The sequence below is a fragment of the Lichtheimia ornata genome (genome assembly GCF_029851405.1).
Source record: "Lichtheimia ornata isolate CBS 291.66 chromosome Unknown scaffold00004, whole genome shotgun sequence".
Taxonomy (NCBI): domain Eukaryota; kingdom Fungi; phylum Mucoromycota; class Mucoromycetes; order Mucorales; family Lichtheimiaceae; genus Lichtheimia; species Lichtheimia ornata.
Genome location: NW_026695324.1, coordinates 884,677 through 890,653, shown reverse-complemented (window position 1 = coordinate 890,653; position 5,977 = coordinate 884,677).

Here is a 5,977-nt window from a genome sequence, read left to right as displayed (position 1 = left end):
ATTTGGGATGGGCTTTATCCTTATTTTACCTATAAACATCTTCTTGTATATGATGGATGGATTGATTAATAAGTGCAGGTGCTGACGCTGCATCGCGTTCGATATGGTATTCTAACATCCCCCCCCGATCACTTTATCAATTACAATACATCACAACCTCGTTTCTTGCATGGACATCACCAATTCTCACGCCCAAGAAGCACATATAAGCAAGGATGCTGCCATCGACATTATCACAAATCTCTTTCGTCGATCGCACAAATCATCAAAAACCTGCTATTTGGTGAGTGTTTGGGAAGGTTGTATGGATCAGAAATAGCTCATGCATTCCTCTTTGAATCATCTGTGCAGTTCTTTATTGCTTTATTACTTGTGTCTATTGCTGTCTCTGCCATATGGATCTTATTCCCTAGTCTTACGACAAAATTTTTAACAGCAATGACTTCAACATCCAATCCGCTCAAGTAGTTGCTCTTGAGTACATCCCTGTTTGTATGTCATGACATGAATACCAACAAGATGCAAGCATCCAGTAAGCGCCGGTGGAATCGCTTAGCAAGTTTAGTGCAAACCTTAGCAAAGCAACAAAGGCTATTGCAGCCATATTGTGGAGTTTCCTAGGGCACAAAATCCAGTTGAGGGAAGGAAAGATTACAAATGGCCATGCTGCTGCTCATTAATGGCAGCGCCAACAATTGCTCATGCTGGGTGAAGGCGATCGGCAGTGTATGTACATTACTGTAGCGGCTCGAATAGCATCGGGCATCTTCCAATAAACCAACAACTATGTTACTATACTCTCTCTTTTCATCTGAGCTTAGCCCATAAAGAAGCGTCATCCATCATGCAAATAAGCGTCATTGTGTATAATGAAGAATGTGCCATACAACCTCTGTTATTAATCATCGACATAAATTAATTTATCTATCCATAATGAAAATGCGCCTTTGCAATGTTGCCTCTCTAATACAAAACACAAATCGTCTCAATAACAAGATTTGCTATGGGGGGCTGTTGTTTCTCGCTGGTATGATCCCCTCATAGTAAGAGAAATGGGGTCGGACTTGAATAGAAGGCTTGCAGCATACTCTACGCATATCTCCTTGTGTTAATGACTCCAATGACAGGTTTTAAACCACTATTCACGCATCGAATATAAAGACTTTACCAAGATCCTTCTGCTCCAAGGATGCACATACGCCAGCGATCCTTGTTAACAGCAGCTTTGGGTCCGTGGCGCCGCCGTCATTCATTCTCAGGCTACTAGGTACATTAGCCAATTCGCATAGTAACGACTCTAGTGACGAGAGCGACATTGTGTTGGCGTTGGTGGTGGTGTGAGGAGAAGGATGACAACTCCCACATCACTCTGCGATACGAGGTCGTGATAAATAAATAGCCTACATACGGGCCATGTCCAAAAAATGGCAACACGCGCGCCCATGAATTCCCTTGCTGCGGCATAAGGGATATGTTGCCTGACGCGCCATATAATGAGAACCGTTAAATGACCCCCACGCCGGCTGTACGTAGTACAATATGCCACCCAAGCCAACGTTTCAGGTGCTTCTTGCGAAGTAGCTACATCGAAAAGGGACATAATATGCATATAAGTACATGCTTCGTCAACCGAGATGATTAGGCTTTACCTTAATAAAAGAGTCAAAAACACAATGACAACAAGGGAAGTGGTAGTGCTAGGATAATAACAATGACATAAAACCTTAACGAACAAAAACTTAGTACATGGATCGCTCACAATAGAACTCTCAACCATGGTACTCACAAAGGGCTTTTGAAGCTGTCAGCAATCAAAGAGTGATGTGATGGAAAGAAAGAGATGTTTGGGAGAAAGGCGATGGGCGACAACATCCATCTTGTTTATATCTGCACGGTTGGCGTGGGTATTTCTGTGACCACAAAGCGTGCTGGAATGGATGTTGAGAATGGTGATGAGCTGGTTGATTGATGATGAGCCATCACAGAGAGCCTTGGCGTCATTGATTGTGCATCCATAAACCAGGATTGAGATAGACGAGGTCATCCAACAATGGTATCACTCAAATCACTTGCTGTGCTGTATGATGTTGCTCGAGGATGTCTGTGTAAGAGCTCGATTCAAAAAGAAAAGCCGTTGGCAACTTCATAATCAATAAGCAAAGTACACAAGCGTGGATGTGCCCGGCCATCATCACGCGGATGGTATGTATAATAACAGCTTCCATGGAAGTAACCCAATCTCCCTCTTCGGCCTTCAGATTTCCATTCCCCCCTTCCACTCCAGAAACCAACCAAGCGATCCACATCTTGCACACATGAGCTGATAGTACGATGCCCTTCATATTATGTTGAATCCAATTTTCATTCAATGAAGAAGTCGAAGAATAGTACATGATGGTGGGGATGTTTATCAAGTAAATGTGATGAATGAACAGCATGCAAATTGAATGAGATAGGGGTGAATCATATAGAGGCAATAGGGATAATCGTGTCATTGTATTCTTGGTGGTTGCCGTTACAAGGGTCTTCATCCATCGTTGGAAAATAGCTGCTGCACGCATTGAATCGAGTGCTCCAATATCTTCCATTGCTGTACAATACCTTTCCTCAATGCCATCCCATCCATCATCTTCCTCAGCCGTATCCACGCAATAGGCTCCATCCTTTCTGCTGACAACGCGACAAGTAACCAAAGCAACATCCAGGATTTCCCATCACTGCACTTGATTGCATCCATCCATCCATCCATTACCATTGCTGATATGCTTCCTTTTGCATTCGTCCGTTGGTCAATCTCTTTCTTGATCACTTTCCATGTACAGTGTGCTCGATAGCCGATATGACATCGTCCATAGGAACTCGTATGTACCAAAGCAAGTTGCTGCACGTAAATAAAGATGCTTCTATACAATGGCTATCTGCTGTTCACGTGAAAAGGCTGAACAAGTTGCTGCAAGTAGAGAACGCTGTTTGCACCTTGCCAATAGCAACAGCTGCTACGGTTGTTCGTGGCAGAGGAGTGTGCAGGAGCGTGTGTTGTAGTAGAGTGACCAGATTGTAAACGCTGTATGAGACAATGCAATAAAGGCCTTGCTAATGGCAACTGCTGGAATGAACGCTGTTACGATTGGTCGTGGCAGAGGATTGTACAAGAGAAGGTGTAGTGTCAAGAGACTCGTGTGCGTGTTGTAGTGGGTGCACACGCCATGGACTTGCCCATTTAGCCGAAAGCAATCGGGTTAAGACGATCGTAGGGTTGATATGATGGATTGAAGCAGGGCATTCGTTTGCAGGTGGTAGTTGTATACTTGAATGGGGCAACAGTTGAGAATGGGAGGAAGAGACGAGAAGTTGTGGGAGTGGAAGAAGTGGAAATTTAAGTAGGCTGAGCTGTTGGACACCTCTTGTATAAATCCATGAACACTGTACATCAATCCTTGATATTGAGATTACCCATCTCGAACCTGAAACTTTCACACAAGATGCTCTTGGACATGCTGATCACGTTGATCTAAAAAAGACCTCATGTTTCATTTGACAATTTGGAATGGGAGGGTGTCGTGTGGGTTTACTATGTAAATCGACAATGGAGGACAGCGCCGGTTCATGATTTATCGACATAGTATGTATTACCTTGGGATTCCCCACCTGTAACCTGAAACTTTGTCAGGAGGTTCGCTGGAACATGCTGATCACCTTCATTCAATTAAAAAACGCAGGCTTCATTGTGAAGATTTAAAATGCGGGGGTGCCCATATGGTGGATGACGGACAACAAAGAGTGAACGGCCTACCGCCCCGAAGTTGCCCACTTCCAACTTGAAAATTGGTCAGGATGGTGCTCTGAGCATGCTGATCCACTTTTTTCAAATAAAAACCTCACGCTTCATTTGAAAATTTGGAAGGAGAGCGTCCAAAAGTTTGAAAGACGGAGACATTCGCAGGGTCTGTCTTTCAAGAATTGACACATTCTCTGTTTGGGCGTAGCTCAGTCAAATCAGCTCGGATCAAGCAACTTGAATGATGGAAATGATGGGCTGGAGCAGGAGAATCTTTCCCATGAAATGGATTTTGCAGCAACGCTGATTGTGAGGAAATGGCTGATAGCGTGAATTATATAGACTATTGTAGATAGCCATAAAGTATAATCCATCAATCCTTCCAGTCGTGCAAGATAGCTGTGTTACACAAGCACGTCCCTCTGCATCTTTTGCTCCGTCAGGGTCCAGCTATTCGACAATGAACAAATTTCACTTTTCATATACCATCACGCTTGCAGCATAGTAAAACCATAAAGATAGCCATAGCTCAAAATCTTACTATCGATGTTGAGGTCTTTAATAGAACAAAGTTGCTCGGATGGGTCAAAGGAACCTTGTGTGAAAGTTTGACGAACAAGGTGGCCAATCCCAGATTTCGCAATGTCGCTACCAGCCAAACTGGATCCGGGGCTCAACCTCTTTTGACGACGACCAAAAAAACATTTTTTGGGCTGTTTGCCATTTGATGAGCAGAAACTTTCACACAAGGTGCTGTTGGCCAAGCCGAGCATTGCTCTAATAAAAACCCCACGTTTCATTGTAAAGTTTGGAGATGCAGGCACCTTTATGTTTGTAAAGCGTGATGCTATATGAGAAGTGGTCTTCGTTCAATGTCCAAGTCGCACTGGACCTAGCGGAAACCAGCAAAGATGCAGAGGGTCGTGTTGTGTAACACAGCTACGTTTGCATGAATGAAAGGGTCAATGTATAATTACTTTATAGATCATCTAGGAACAGGCATGTATTGCTATTAACGGCCACTTTTATCAATCATCATTGTTGCGGGTTCCACTGCATGGGAACGATGCTCCTGCTCAGACATTCATTTCCATGATTAAGTAGGTTGATTCGAGCTTATTTGACTGAGCTGCGGTCAAGAGATTACATCCTCTGGACATAAAGCACGCTCGATGTAGCTCAACCGATGTAATCTTGTGTGAGCGTAACTCAACCAAATCAGCTCGGATCAACCTACTTTCATGGAAATAGTCTTGAGCAGGAGCATCGTCCACCTACAATAGAATGCACAAAAGTTTGGAATGTACAAAGTGGCTATAAGCTGCCAATGTATGACATAAGTGAGGATTGCGTACCATTCATACGTTGTCCCTGAAGTCCTGACTTTTTAGCTGAGTTACCCAAGAGGTCCTTCATCTTTGCTCTATTATAGCCATACTACTTTACATTAAACAAAGACCACTGCTCATATAGCATCACGCTTACAAACATAAAGGTGCCTGTGCCTCCAAACTTTACAATGAAACGTGGGGTTTTTATTAGAGCAATGTGCTCGGCTTGGCCAACAGTACCTTGGGTGCAAGTTTCACGATCAAGCTTGCCGATCCCAGATTTCATCGCTACCAGCCAAACTGGATATAGGGTCGACCTCTTCGACGACGACGACCAAAAATATTTTTGGGCTGGTTGCGACATTGAACGTGAAACTTTCACACAAGGTGCTGTTGGCCAAGCCGAGCACGATGCTAATAAAACCAAGTTTGGGCCGCCTTTATGTTTGTAAGCGTGATATATATGCAAAGTGGTCTTTGTTCATTATCAAGTAGGTGTTTCAGCAGAGCAAAATTGCAGGAAAGTTTCTTTGTGCTAACTCAACTACACTACATGACTGCAAGGATGGAAGGATGATACCGTATACTATTGACAATAGCCCATACATTGGCAGCTAATAGCCACTTTTTGCATTCCGAACTTTTGCATTCCATCATAATGGAACGATGCTCCTCCTCCAGACATTCATTTCACTTGATTCAATTATCTTGATCCGAGCTGATTTGGCTGAGCTACGGTCAACGAGAAGTTACATCAAATCCATACATCAGCATACATTCGAATGTCTCCAGCTGATTAATCCTTGTTCGACCGTAACTCAACCAAATCAGCTCCGTTACTAGTCGTAGGTGAATGTCTGGGCTGGGC